This window comes from Pelodiscus sinensis, chromosome 1, assembly GCF_052426305.1.
Source record: "Pelodiscus sinensis isolate ZL-2025 chromosome 1, ASM5242630v1, whole genome shotgun sequence".
NCBI classification, from domain to species: Eukaryota; Metazoa; Chordata; order Testudines; family Trionychidae; genus Pelodiscus; species Pelodiscus sinensis.
The window spans coordinates 119,189,441-119,204,627 of record NC_143052.1 but is presented as its reverse complement, the minus strand read 5'-3'; the positions used below and the strand labels follow the sequence as shown (position 1 = coordinate 119,204,627).

The following is a 15,187-nucleotide window of genomic DNA, read 5'->3' as shown; positions in this document are numbered from 1 at the left end:
TTACAAAAAAAAAAATCACTTCCAGAATTAAACCTTTTGTGGGAAGCCTTGCCTTCAAGCTAAATTTAATGGTTGAGCTATAAAGCACTGAAAATTTTCATAAAGGGGTTCATAAAGAAACATTAACTGACCCTGAACCTGAAGAGGTCTAGCAAGCTCTGCTATAATAAACACAGGGTCTAGTTAATTTTCACTTAAGGGGTGTCTGACATTTGAGTTAGATGTGGTTACTTTATGTTCACTTTAACCAAATGTGTCCAATAGATGTAAATGATAAGCATCTGCATACACGTCTCTGGAAGTTATGGGTAGGTCTAAATTAGATTGAAACTCATTAGAGCAGCAGTTATGTCTTACCATGTGTTTGCACAGTGTCTAGCACAGCTGAGCAGTGGAGCCCTGCATTACCTACACTGGCCCACTTCTGTGCCTTCTAGGCCTCAGAAACACATACCATTGGAGGGCACACACAGTTCAAATCTAAAGTGAATGCACTGGTAGAATGTTACACTGGAGACTCAGTTACAACTGTCTCTCCTTTCTGATCCTTATCTAGGGAAATGCCAGAATCCAGGCCACAATCTATCCTATTTGATTTAGTAATTTAGTCATGTTAATAGTTTAGTAGTGGTTTCCATCATTATTTGAATTAATTAGCTATAGCTGCGTATCTATCTATCTATCTATCTATCTATCTATCTATCTATCTATCTATCTATCTATCTATCTATCTATCTATCTATCGTCTCTTTCTGCTCTTCATTTGTATATCGTAGAATCATTGAACTGGAAGGGACCTCAAGAGGTCATCAAGTCCAGTTCCCTGCCCTCATGGCAGGACCAGCCACCATCCAGATCATCCCTAATATATGTCTGTCTAACCTGCTCTTAAATATTTCCAGAGATGAAGATTCCACAATCTCCCTAGGCAATTTATTCCAGTGTTTAACCACCCTGACAGGTAGGAAGTTTTTCCTAATGTCCAACCTAAACCTCCCTTGCTGCAGTTTAAGAGAAATATGAGAGAAAGAAAAGAAATCCTAGATTACTGGTGTAGTTTTATCTGAATCCACTTAGGCATCAGCTCTGCTCTTATGATATACTTCTAGCACTGCATCACCATTTCTCCCACGGTTGTGTTCTTGGTTGCTTCAGCATCAGTATTCATCCATAACAGTGAGGCAAAACATCATCTAGGTCAGTGCCTCATCTTGACCAGTGAGGGATGCTCTTGTACTAAAAGACTATCACTTGAAGGCCTAGAATATCATCGCCTTTACCCTCACCCAATCACAGACTCACATTCCACTGGCTGCAGCCTACAGCTCCCATCCTACAGTACTTCTAATGTAGTTAGTTAGAAAAGAGATTTTTTTTTAAATCATGTTTATTTTTTTCATTATATATCTTAATATAAGTATGAATTAGCTCCCAAGTGCAATCAGAGGCTCAGGAAAGTAGTAACAGATATTTGTCACAGTCATGGCTATATTTAGCAAGCTATTGCTTAAGTGTAAAAGTTAGTTATACTTTAACTATGAAATAGAAGAACAAAAATCATATTCTTTCATTTTAGGTTGTTTGCTGAACACTATTCTTCCTTTCTTCATTTGCAACGGTGAGTTGTTCTACCCTTGTGCTTTTTGTCTTTATTTGGTTATCAGTATTACATTGTGGGATTAACAATGACTCTTGTTTTAAAAATACTTTGCAGATTAATGCAATTCATCCCTATGGAATCTTTAATTCATAAAAGTATTGATGAAATGTAGGGTAGATGTACTCAACTCTTCGTCATAATATTCCTATTATGCACATGCTAGGGCGCGCATAATGAATGACCCTTAGTGCAAACAACTCAGACACTGAGTTAGTGATTACTATAAGGGATCTCTTTGAGGTGTGTATTTCTGTTTCTTTGGTATATGACTCATTAAACCCATTCAGTGTGAGTACTATTTACACTGCTTGCTGTGTTAGTGGCTTGTGTCTGAATCCTTGTACTCAACCTGAAAGGTATTTTGTCTACATTTAAAGGAAGGCTTTAAGTGCCCAAACCACTCCTACATTTTTCATTTTAAACCACATTTTGAAGCTAGAGGTTTTTTATATGAAGAGAAAAGTGACCGTTAGTGTTTATAGATGTTGCTTTGAGCTAACCCAGCTTCTGTCCACAGGAAACAAACTGTTGATCAGTTCTCCCTTCCCAAATTCTTCAACATCCTGAGTTACTCAGAATGAAAGTGTTCTCAGTGCTGCTATTTTCTAAAAGAGTAAGGTGTCTGTAAATTATAGTTGCGCAGATCACACTCCTTTTTATCTTATCCCAATGTCCATGTTCATCATGATGCCAAACACCTTAATCCAAATTATATAAATAATAGATAGCCAATTTTTTTTGAATTGATCAATCTGTTGTGGTAACAATATCATTGCTTTATCATAAAAAATGCTTAGATCAGCCTATGACTTTGACACCAGCAGTATCCATTTAATTGACATTTTTTTGAACTTTCTTCTACTATCTTTGTCATGATTGCCAGGAAACACATCCAGTGCCATGGATTTAAGTTATCCTAATGTATGGGTGTGTCAGCTGTAAGTAGCATCTGGTGCTCTGTATTTTATTCACCGTGGGTAACAACTAGGTGCTGATGTTTGCTACAATTCACTTCCTTGGTGTGGTCTTCCTCAGGATGCATACCACTACCCCATTTCAATGAAGCTGTTAAACGAGTTTTTCTTACTTTCATTATAAGTTTAAAAAATAGATGCAGTTTTTAGTTCAATATTTATCTCTTAAAGAAATCCTTGAAATGAAAATGAGGAGAGTGTGGCATGGTTAGAGCAGATGACTACTGGTTGGACATCTCTTATCTGGCCCGCTTAGGAGTTGATCAATCTTGAACCAGGGAATTTGCCAGACTAGAGATGGTTCCCTGCCACAGCCCCAAGACGGACTCTGCCGGTTGGGGGCAGGAGATGGAAAATGGGGGGACTACTTCCAGCCCCTGTTGGGCTGCCTGTTGGATTGCTGGCCCTGCTGCCACTGCCCTGGCCTTACTGCCTACTCTGGCCCCACGCTGCCGCAGGTTGCTGGGGCTGTCACCAGCCTGCCAAGAGCACAGGCTCCTGCCCTGTAGCAGCCCACAAGCTCTGGCCCCTCTTCCGCGGTCTGCCTGAGGCTCTTGCCCCAGCCTTCTACTGCTACGGGCTATTGCCAGCCCAATCCTGCGCTGCTGGGAGCAGCCCCAACATGGTCTCAGTGCTGCAGGCTGTTGAAGGCTGCTAGGGACTGTTGCTGGCTCCAGCCCCACAGCTGCAGGCCCCAGGCCCAGCCTCTGCTCCATCCCACTGCTTTAGTCCAGCCCCTCCTGGATGGCCCTGCTGCCACTAGGCTGCCAGGGTTCTCTGAGCCAGGAACTTCTATGGCCCTGCTGGACCATGGATATTGCGCCACTAGAGAATTCTGGTTTTGGGTGGTGCAACCTGTAGAACTCAGGAGATGGGAGTTTTATTCCCATCTCTGGTGTTGGTACAGTACTGTGACTGGTTTCACATCATTTGAGGTGAATTTTTTTGCTGACATACCTTCTGTATCACCTCACTGACCCTGATCAAGCATCTTAAAGCAGGCAGAGCCTACCCCCTGAGGGATACCTTCTGTTCCTTTTCCTCTAGGATTAGGCACATCAATCTCAGTTCAATTTCTTTTAGGACCCTTGGTCACTCAGTTTCACATAACTAACTACATTTAAAGTGCAGAGCTGCAGTGGTCCTGGAGCTGGCACAAGCTGGGACTGTCCCGGTTCACACCGTCCCCAGGACTGCTATGGCTCTGCCTCCTCTGTCCCCACGGCACCATGGAGACAGGCCTGGGGGGAACCAGCTTTTAAGATGGCTCCTCCCAGCACCAGCTCCTGCTTTCCCCCCTTGCTGCCTCTAAGCAGAGGCAGTGCAGGTGGGGAGTGGGAGCGGGGGAGCGAATAGTCAAGTAGTCACTCAACTACCTGATAAGCCTATGTTTATTGGGTAGTCGACTACTCAACCAGTCACTTACATCCCTAGCGCAAAGTATTATTATTTGTTATGTATCCCAACAGAATATTATCCTATGGCCTTTTGATAACTGGGACTATTGTTTGCTGGACATGTATCTGTTGGTAGAGTTGTCTTACATATTGAAATGAGAATATTGATGGGTTTTGTGATACCTAAAAAAAAGAAATTCCTACTTTTTTCCGATAAAATGTTTGGACTATATAAAAAGCAATATACAATAACTAAGTAATAATAGTAGTAGTTTTATGTGTTATAAGTATTTTTATTATTATGGCTTACTTATTTCTACACAAAGGACTGAAATAAGACAATTTGGGGGTACCATAATGAAAACTCTACAGAAAAACACGTGTGTACTTGAAACAAATTTGTCAGTCAGGATTATTGCATTGGAGAACAATTAGAACTTCATTGAGAACACAATACTTTGTGGAATATTAACAAACCAAGAGCAGGGGAAAAATCTGTCCTCCCCTCACAAATGTTTGTTTTATGTTTTATCAGTTCATTCATAAAGAACTTCCAACATTTTTGGAAAAATCTTTTTTTATAAGTTAAAGCCTCTCCTATTATCTCTAACGTATATTGTCCAACCCACTTTTCTGCTGAAGTTAGTTTACATGGACAGTAGTGGGATTAACATCATTACGAGGGTACTGTTTACAACAATGACTTGTTCTTGCACCATGTCGCCTATGTGTTAACATCAAACAAGAGTTTCCTTAAAAATTTGCATGCTCCTTGTTTCATGTTCCACATCCATGTGTGAACTTTCTCAGAATGATCAATGGAAGCAATATCCCCCTTCCCTCTCCATTCATGCTGGTGTTCTCCTCACTCTGTCTTAGCCCGGTGTATTACTGCATCCCAGGACTTATTTCACATGGACAGAGTTGTTTTAGATCAGGTTCCAGCTTACTCCATAGGCACAAAATAACTTTTCAGGATTTATTTATAAAGCTGGTCTGAAAAACTAACCAAACATTTTTATATCCAAATGTGCAGAGTCATTGACATTGAAGCATTTCATGGAGACAGTTTAATTTCAATGTCATTCCAGTGGAAGCCAGGCAGGTTTCCATCAGAAACCTGCTTGATTTCTTGCCAGCTCCCCTACCTGGTTCCTCTGCAGTATGCTTGCCAGATTGCCTTTCCGTCAGAGACCATAGGTTTTCCAGGGTCTGTGGCTCCAAAGTGGCTTGCCAGACAGACAGCCTTGGAGCTAGGGTCCATCCCCTTTCAAGGAGAATTTCCAATGTTTTAGTTTTGTTCCAGATCAGAATGAAACCAAATTTGAAATACTGAAATGTTCCAAATCATGTTTATTCAACAAGCTTTATATGTTACCCTGTCCTATATATACAGTGTGTGTTCCTGCCATTAATACTGTTGAAACAGAAGTACAATATGTATTGTGGCAAAGCTCCAGCTATTCCCCAATGGGTCTCACACTACTGGCTGATAGTGTTAGTCTCAGAGGTTCACTGTGGCCCTTCACACAGCTTCTTTCCCTCTACTAGTAAGGAGTCACAGCCTGATAAGCCATATACTTCACAGGCTAGTTCATAAGTCTGGAGTCCTGATCTCCCTTCTCAAGACAGAGGTTGAGATGTTGTGGGGAGGTTGGGGAGAACCTGGGCCTGCTCACTATACTCCAGGGTGTGGCCCAGGGACCCTTGGCAGCAGCAACAGGCAACTATGGAAACTAAATTACCCAGCCTATTATTTATTTAACTAGCCAATTAGCCCATCATAAAACGGGATTTTCAGGTCTCTCCTCCACATCCTATTCCCTTTCTATCTCGGTCTTCTCTCCTGAGCCTCAGGTCTCTCACTCTGTCTCTCTCTCTCTCCCCTTCTCCTATTGCCTCCCCCCCACCAGTTCTCCTCCATCTCCTTTCTCTCTCTCCGTCTCTCTTTCTCTTCTCCCCCTCCTGCCTCTCATTCTGTCTTGTCCTCCTCCTCCTGCCTCTCACTCTCTCTTTCTCTTCTCCTCCTCCTCCTGCATGGGGAGCGCGGAGCCCAAACGGCTGTTTGCGCCGCTTGCTCCCGCATGGCAGCCCAGCTGAGCAGCTGCCTATGAGCTCCAGCTGCCCCCTGCACCATTTCCCTTCACCCCAGCACTGATCCTGTAGCCTCCCAGTTGTCCTTCCCTTCCCCCCACCCCTCCCACCCTCCTCCCGGCCAGGGTCTGTTCATGGTCAGGGTGTGGGGCCTGGAGCCGCTATCATGCCACACGTCACCGCCCCGCCCCCCCTTCGCCTCCCACCATGGTGCTCAGCTGACTTCTGTGCCACTCAGCCAGGCCACTGCGGGGGAACAAGCAGAGCAAGCGGTCGTTTTGGGCTCCCCTGTAGTGGCCCAGCTGAGCAGCGCAAAAGTGAGCCGAGTGCCATGGCGGGAGGCAACAGTGCCCCCCAGAGGGAACAGCCAGCATTTCAGCATTACAGTTACAGACATTAGGCTACTATATATATGATTGTCTAACAGGAGCACTTAGAGGTAGAACTCCAGGATCAGGGCCATCTCTTGCTAAGCACTGTACATGCATATGCCAAAAAGAAGTCCTTGCCCTAAAAAGTTTGCAGTCTAAAACAAGAGATGACAGATGGATACAGAAAAAGGTTAAGAATTAGAGCTGAGCAAATAGTGCATAGCAAATAACTGTTCATGTTATGCTCTAATCTGTTCATCAGATATCTGCAAGTGGATCAGAGTTTCCTCAGCTGTATCCATTATAAAAAATTACTCAATGAATATGGTTGTGAATGGTTTTTTTACTCTGTAATGATATTGCAGCTATTCACCATGAATATGGTATTCACAATTTGAACATTTATTTTTGTCAGTAGTTACGTAAGTCACATGGTATGGTCTCCATCCCCTTATTGGACAACTATAACTTTTATTGAGAGGAGGGCTAGAAGAAGGGGTGTGTGTGTATGTGTGTGTGTAACTTTCCCTTCAGCCCCCAGCATACATGAGGGAGTTTGGGAAGGAATTTCCCCTTCTGAGGCAGAATCCGTTCCTAGCCACCCTCCATACAAAACTTCCTTTTTTACCACTGTTTATATTATTCCATTGTCAAGGAACCTTCGAGGCAAGGGCACTAGGTTCTTGCATTCTCAGAAGAGACAGCACAGGAAGGAGTTATACGAGCAACCCTAAATACCCCCTCTAGTCTGCAATGTGAAAACTATCAGTTCTTCTGCCTCTTTTCTCATAGAGGCAGCACAGTCTTACCCCTACACAGAATATGCAGCTGCATAGGTCAAATGAAAAACTGGAGCACCACTGAGCCTTAGTGTCCACCCACCCACCTCTTCCTATCCCTGCTCTCTGGCTCTGCTTCCTCAGGAGAGGTTCTAGTTAACTTAAAAGTGAAAAAGCCTGCCAGACCGATGAGCAGACATTGTACCTGTGAAAGAGCCATCCAAGTGGTAATGAAGCCATTTAACAGGCATTTGCCAACCCCAGGTATATCCTGTCAGTTTCTGAATTTACTGTGTTCGTTGACAGGACCCTGGTTTAAAATTTGCTTTAAAAATATTTCATGAATGTGTTCTTGAAGAGTATAAAATCACCTCTCTAAAAATTGTCATCCCTCTGCCCTCCCTTCCCCCTCAGCTACCATTGGGCAGAGGGGCACCAGTTTAATCGTCCTGCGTAGGGTAGGGCCTCATAAATCCTTAGGACATCTTTGTAAAGAGGCCCCCTTTTTGCAAGTATTGTACAATGTATTTATGTTTGTAAGTCTCTAGTACTGTCAGAGAAGAGAGAGTTATCCTGCCTTTCGGTAAACAGTAATATAGCAGTGGCTAATATATTAGAAAGCAGGTTACTCTTCTAGAACACTCCCTGGATGCCAGTGTCTGACATTCTCTTTACTTTTTTCATGACATTCCTTTTTTATTTTGCATTTTCCACCACTGAGTAATATGCAGCCCCACGCCTCCGGCACAGAAAAACCTGATGAAAGTGAACATATAAGAAAAATATTAGGGGCCTGTCTCTTCATATGCAGACATAATGCCCATTGACACTAATGGGAATTATGTATGTTTGGAAGAAGAGTATGGACCCTTTACTTAATAGAGCCCTTAATATGTTTTAGTGAGCAATAGAGGTATTCTAAATATCATGAACCCCAGAGGAGATGGGGAAACAGCCTGTGGCACTGATGAGCTGGATTCATTGCTTTGAGGTGGATGGCTTTTCAGGAATATCCCAGCTTCTCTTTCTCCAGTGGAAGTGGCTGTACGTGTATTGATCATTTACACTAATGAGGAAAAGACAAAGAAGATGGACATAAAACTGGAAAGTGAAACCAGAAAATGCAATCCAAATTGTCAGATTGTCACACACAAAAAAGTCCAGGCTAAGGTTATTTTATATATAAAGAGTATGTCTGTCTTTTATTATAAATCCAGCCTAGCCCTGCTTTACATTGTGTTCTGTTTTATGAAAGTAAAATGTGAAAATCTACTGATAAGCCAAACCGGTTTAAAAAAAACTCTTTATAGCATCTCAGAGCTCTTTTTGATTATTATTTTTAACCTTGATTGAGTTATAATACTGAACATATGTATCCTTGGCCTTAATCACCTTGTCGAGTTAAACTGTATTTTCAACTTCATTTACATGACACATGATCTAATGCTAGAGAACAACAATACCATTGTAGTGCTAATTGAAAACTCTGAGCCAAGAGCCAGAAGAAACCACTGGTCTGATTGCTGAGGGTCCCAGGGAAAGGGATTTATTCCCACACCTGCAGTTGTTCCATAACACTAACATTGTTACCAACATCTGGATCTAATCAGCACAGAGGCCTTGATATGCTGCTCCTGTGGCACATAAATTTAGCATTATATTCATTTTAAGGCCCCCTTTTTCAGTTTTTTAAAGACAAGATAGATTCATGGCTCCACAGAGTCTAACAAAGTAGAAACCACAAATAGAGTAAGTTACTGCCAGGTTTCTTAGACCTTACCTACCTAGTACAGCCCACTTAAATAATGGCATTTTATGCTCAGTTCTGGCTTTCAAAAATGTGTCTCCACAGAATGCAGTATTCATCAGAAAATCTATATTTAAGGTAAAAAGCAAATACTCTGAAGGTGAGCCAATCTGCATATATCAGGTTTTATTGTGGCATCCAAGATGTATCAACCCCTAAAATGGATGCTCTGTGGTAGTAGTTCAAGCAGTTAAGAGCCAAACTGTCAGTTATGTTTAGAATGGGTTTTGAATGTGCATCCCAGTGAGGGAATTGACAAGACACAGTAGTAAAAAAATGGTCTTTTTGAAAAACTATGTAGTAGCCTTTCTAAATGTGAGCAAATAACCTGGTACTTCTAGTTCAGAATAGCATAGTTTCACCGTCCACACTTTTGAGACTCAATTTTACTTTGCCAGCCCACAAAATATAGCTGTGATATGGCTCCTTTGTACAGTATTGCCTTACATCCAAAGAAGAATGGGGAATGCTAAGGCAAGATTCTACTCTCACACATGCAAGGCAGATCTCAATTCTGATACCAAATGTTGCTCAACCTAACATTATGGAATTCCCAGGGCAGTGCCTTGGGTATGAAACATAGGCTAAGTTAACACTGTGCTGGTTTTGTGCAAGAAATATGCAAATGAGGCTGTGTGAAATATCGCTGAGCCTCATTTGCATAATTAATGAGCAGCCGCTTTTTGTGCAAAGGGGCAGATGACCATTTTGCGGGGCTCAGGGCAGCACAATTTCACGGGGCCCCACTTTGCCACGGTGCATGCGCAGGGCTTCGTGAAGCGTGAGGCCCAGGGTGGCCACCCCGCTCGCCCTGCCCTATATTCACCCCTGATTCATGCAAACATGTTCCTTGGCTATATTTTCATTGGAAACATTTAATATTACTACAGGACAAATTGGGATATGAAATGGCTATTTTTTCCCTGACAGTTTTCACTTATAATGTGGCTTTAATGTCTGGAAATGATAAATGTAGTTACACTGAGAAAGAGGGAGGCTTGTTCTGAGCCCTAGGAGTTTCTAAGTTCTCATTTGGGCTCTGACACTGATTTTCTGAGGCATTCTGACTTAACCTCTTTGCCTTGGTTCCCAAAACTGTACACTAGAGAACTACTTATTATACTGGGATATTATGAAGATTGTTTAGTTAACGGTGGGAGAGGGAAAAGTGCTGTATGAGTGCAAAGCATTATTATTTGTATCACTTTCTTGAAGATATTTGTGTCATTGGCTAAATGTAGGATTTCAAAGGCAGCTCCCACCTTGCTATTCAGAGAATGCCATCAACTTCACAAGGAGCAATGTTTAGGATACAAAGCCTGAGGGTGCGTCTAGATGGGGAAGATTTTGCACAAAAGCGTCTGCTTTTGCGCAAAAGCTTGCCAGCTTTCTACACTGGCCGCTTGAATTTGCGCAAGAGCACTGACTTTATAATGTACAAAATCAGTGCTTCTTGCGCAAATACTTTCATGCTCCCACTCGGGAAAAAGCCTTCTTGCGCAAGAATACTTGCTCAAGAGGGCCAGTGTAGACAGGGAAGAACTATTTTGCGCAAAAAAACCCAATGACTAAAATGGTGATCGGGGCTTTCTTGTGCAAAATCACGTCTAGACTGGCCACGGATGCTTTTGCGCAAAAGCACTTTTTGCGCAAAAGCATCCGTGCCAATCTAGATGCGCTTTTGTGGAAATACTTTTAAAGGAAAAACTTTTCTGTGAAAAGTATTTCCACAAAGTTATGCCAGACTAGATGCAGCCTGAATGTATTTAAACTACACAAGCCCATTAGTTTCAGTGGACTTGTATGGGCATGACTGAGACTGGAATTTTAAAACTAAGGGAAAAGTGGAACAGAGGAAGGGTCATAGATTGGAAAGCAACATACTGGGCCAGATTCCCAGTTGATGTAAATTAGCATAGGTCCATTGACTTTAGCTGCAGCAATTGACACCAGCTGATGATCTGATTCATTGTATATGTTCATGCACAATCTGTCAACCAGTTTATTTTAGAAATATATTTTGGCACTAGAGATTGGCTTTGGAATTATGCCAGTTTATTGGCTTTGAAGGGTTTCCAGCAGCAAAGGAAATTTTTAGGGCCCTATTTTGCCCCAGTTATGTGGGTCATTGGGAAGATGTTCTCTCCAATCTTCCTTCAAACCTCATTAACTTGTCAGTTCTACAGTAGTTTGGCATGGATGACCATGTACATCCAGCACCCGTAGCCAGGGTACTACTTCCCCCATGTCGGCAAGAAAGTTATGTTTTAGGGGTCTAGGAATGACAATCCTAGGAGAACCGTGAAGTAGAATTGTTAGAGAGGGTCAATTTGTATGATTTCTCATTCTTATTTTATTCATCACAGTCAAAATGAAGATCCTGCAGCACCATTTTCTGTTCCCCCGACTAACTTTGTGTCTAGAATGAGTAATTTAAATTCCAATATATGAGGCCTAACCATAAGCTCCATACTCAGAAAACTCCCTCAAAATCAATAGGAGTTGGGCTTAAGTACGAAATAGGAGTGCAGGATTTGGGTGCCTGGTTGTGTGAAAGACACTCACTGTAGTAATTTCATTTTTTAACTTATCTGCATTGCTGTGTTTATTGAAAGTGGTATATCCATGAATTAAATGTAAATGAAATAACTGATTTGTCCATTTTGATAGGCCTTTGCTCCTAGGGTGCGTCTGTATACAAGAGAGCCCAACAAAGTTAAGGAAAATTGAAGAGGTCACAACAGTACGGTTGATACAGTTTCTTTCACACAACCTCTGAGGCACCCAAATGTTTCAATTTTGTGCTAAACATAATAAAAAGTGGCATAAACATGTAACCTATTCTCATAACATAATTAACAATATTTAAGATGTATTGTGCTATTATATAATCAAAGTGCTTTACAAACTCATATTAAGACTGTATTATTGGGAATCATCAAATCCTATTAATACAGATACAAGCAAGATATAGGGAATCACATTAGAGAAATTCAAATTGAAGATCCTATCAGAAAAAACACAGCTCATATCCTTCTGTATTCTCAAATTAAAATGAAAATAGTACCATACACTGAGCAGAATAAACGAATGAAACACAATCTACTGGAATTTCCCAATTATGTATATTTTAATGTGGGAAATGCAATAATATGATCAAATACTAAATATGTTATATCTTAATCAAAACCCGCTTACTGTGTTTTTTTGCAGTTCTCTGTAATGTGATATCAATAGATCTCTTGGGCTTTTTAGGGGGTTTTTTTAGTTCAAAGTATGGCTTATTAATATTACGACTTTTTTATCCAGAAATAATTTTGCATCAAAAATGTACTATTTCAAATTTAACATATATTTGAAGTGGAAATGGACACTGGACAGAATGCCATAACAAATGAAATGTCTAGGTTGCCAAAATGAAGAAATAAAATTAGGCAAAAATTCACATAAATTGGTGTGATGCTTTCCAACAGTTGTAATATAGAGGGTCCACAGGTAAGTCCCAACACTGCAGTTCCTACCTGCAATTGACTTCAGTAAGATTCTGCTGGGTGAAGTAATTATCCCACATGGAACTGATTGCAGGATTGGAGAACTTTCTAGAATTGGTCAAAATTATTCATTGTGATTAAGTTATCCAATTACTTCTGGGTTTTTTTATACTTGTGAATCATTTCTAAACTCTGCCTAATGTCTGTGACTCTACCTGTGGTTTGCAAGAAGTCTACAGATAGTTAATGGGAAGAAATTGCAGCCTACACATGTTGTTTATAAGTGGTGCACTTTACTAGCTCACTGTGTGTGATGTTCACAGAATGTGATTGTCCAGCTAAATAACATGACATAGTTTCTGCTTCCTTAGAGAATGATTGAAATTGTTTAAGCAGGAGAATTAGGAATAAAAATAAAAATCAAGCTTGAACAATGAACAGTGAATACCTTCATGCAATGATTAATACAGGTTGGGATTATCAAAGGGACCTAAGCAAGTTAGGTGCCCAACTCCCATTGTGTCAGGATCTTGGGTGAAGGTGAGCAGGGCTAGTTGCAGGAGCTAGGAACTGAAGCCAGGGGTCAGTGTTGGAGTCAAGCTGAGCATCAGAGCCAGAGTCAGGAATCAAGCATAAGGTCAATAGCAAATATCAGAGTCTGTGCTGGGGTTCCAGGAGTCAATCTAGAGTAAGGGTCCAAGTTGGGACCAATGTCAATACCAGGAGTTCAAAGACAGAGAAGAAAGGCAATCATGACAACTAACTGGAGATCCATTTTATTGCCTGGAAATGTCCTGGTATGCACCATGGGCTTATATAGGATCAAGGAGACAATCAGGGATCACTAAAATAACTAGTAATCGGATAACTCTTGGAAGAACTTCCTCTGGCATGAAGCCTCTGTGAATTGTGGGTCTCCGGGAGTGACCATATTAAAGTTGCTGTCAGTTGACAGTGTGAGGATGTTGGTTGCTAGGTATTCCTTGTTCAAATTAAGGATGTAAGTGACTAGTCGACTAGTCAACAACCCAATAAGCATAAGTACCAGGTAATCGAGTAGTGACTCATCTAGTTGTTCCTCCCCCTTGCTGCCTCTATTAAACACCCATTCCCCCCAGCACCATCTCTGTGGGGGAGCAGGGAAGACAGAGGACAGTGGGGAAATGGCACGAGCAGGGACTTAAACATTCCCCCACTCATGCTGGGTCCCGACTGCTGCACCTCTGCCTTTGAAATGTAGCAGGAGTCCCCCGGGGCTCTTGCTACAATTCAAAGGCAAAGGCACAGCAGTCGGGAACTAGGGCAAGAGGGAACTGCTTGAGTCCCCTGCTCACCCCGGGTTGCCCTCTGCTCTTCTGCCTTTCTGCCTTTCACAAGCAGCTCTTACTACTTTTAAAAGACAGAGGCACAGCTAGGATAACAAGTGTCCCACCTCCCCCTTATCAACTAATTGAGTAGTCAATGGAAATTCCATCAACCACTCGATTAGATAATTAATCAAAATTTAACATCCCTAACTCAAATCCCTCTGATCCTTCCGTTGAGAGACAATGATTGTTGGCCATTAATTAACTTAGGCCTCTGAAAATCCCAGCCACAGTTAATATGACAGAAAGCCACCCCCCCAGATGTTCATATGGAAGAAAAATATGCATGAATGTTCAGAAATAATGACTTTTAAGGGAACAGACGTCAGTTGTTCAGTATTCAAACAAATGTGCTCACCACAGCTTTATGTGGTGGGTCCTTATCTAGTTGTCTGGAAGAAAAGGGGTTGTGGTTTCTTTTATAAATTTATGGATTTCCAGATCACAAAGGGATTATTGTGATCATCCAGTCTGATCCTCCTATATAATCATGGACATAGAACATCCCTAAAATAATTCCCAAAGCATATCTTTTAGAACAACATCCAATGTTGATGTAAAAATTACAAATGGTCTGGTAGCACTTTATAGACTAACAAAACATGTAGGTGGTATCAGAGTTGTTGGAATTACAATTCATCCACAAATTCAGTTCTCACACTGATGGTCTCCTCAATTGAGATAACTGATGGCTGGGACATTATCAACCTAACATTCGAAGAAGCTCTTTTTCTGTGTAGATTCTTGCCTTAGTACCCTTCTTCTCTAATTGCTATCCTTTGATCCTTATCTGTTTCTTTTAACTATCCAATCTTTAGGTGCTTATAGATTACCAGTTTTGCCTATTTTGTTTTCCCTTTGATATTTTCATACCCTCTGCTCCTTGTTTCTCTCTCCCTTCCATTTCTTTTCCTTCTTGCCTCTCCCTTCTCCCCTATTTATTTTGGGTCTGCATACCCTCAACTCAAAACTCCGGTGATCTGAAGGAGTGGGCTGTGCCCACGGAAACTCATGATACCATCGACATGTTTTTTTAGTCTATTAAGTGCTACCAGACCATTTGTTGTTTTTAAAGTTTATCCTGTACAGACTAAGTTAGATACCCCCTGAAGCCAATGTAAAAATGGTCAGGGATGGAGACTCCACTATGTTCCAATGGTTAATTGTTCTCATTACTAAAAATTATTTCCAGTTTGAATTTGTCTTGCTTCAACTCTCAGCCATTGGATCCTGTTATACCTGCCTCT

General features: G+C 41.4%; 1 long non-coding RNA gene across 1 annotated transcript in view; it reads left to right on the top strand.

Moving 5' to 3' along the window:
- The first annotated feature begins 1,194 nt into the window (after positions 1-1,194).
- The window catches only part of LOC112545499 (uncharacterized), a 51,897-nt gene continuing 37,904 nt past the window's right edge, over positions 1,195-15,187 (top strand). The window contains exon 1 of the long non-coding RNA XR_016348696.1: positions 1,195-1,618. This is a non-coding gene — a long non-coding RNA (uncharacterized LOC112545499). The remainder of the gene's footprint in view (positions 1,619-15,187) is intronic.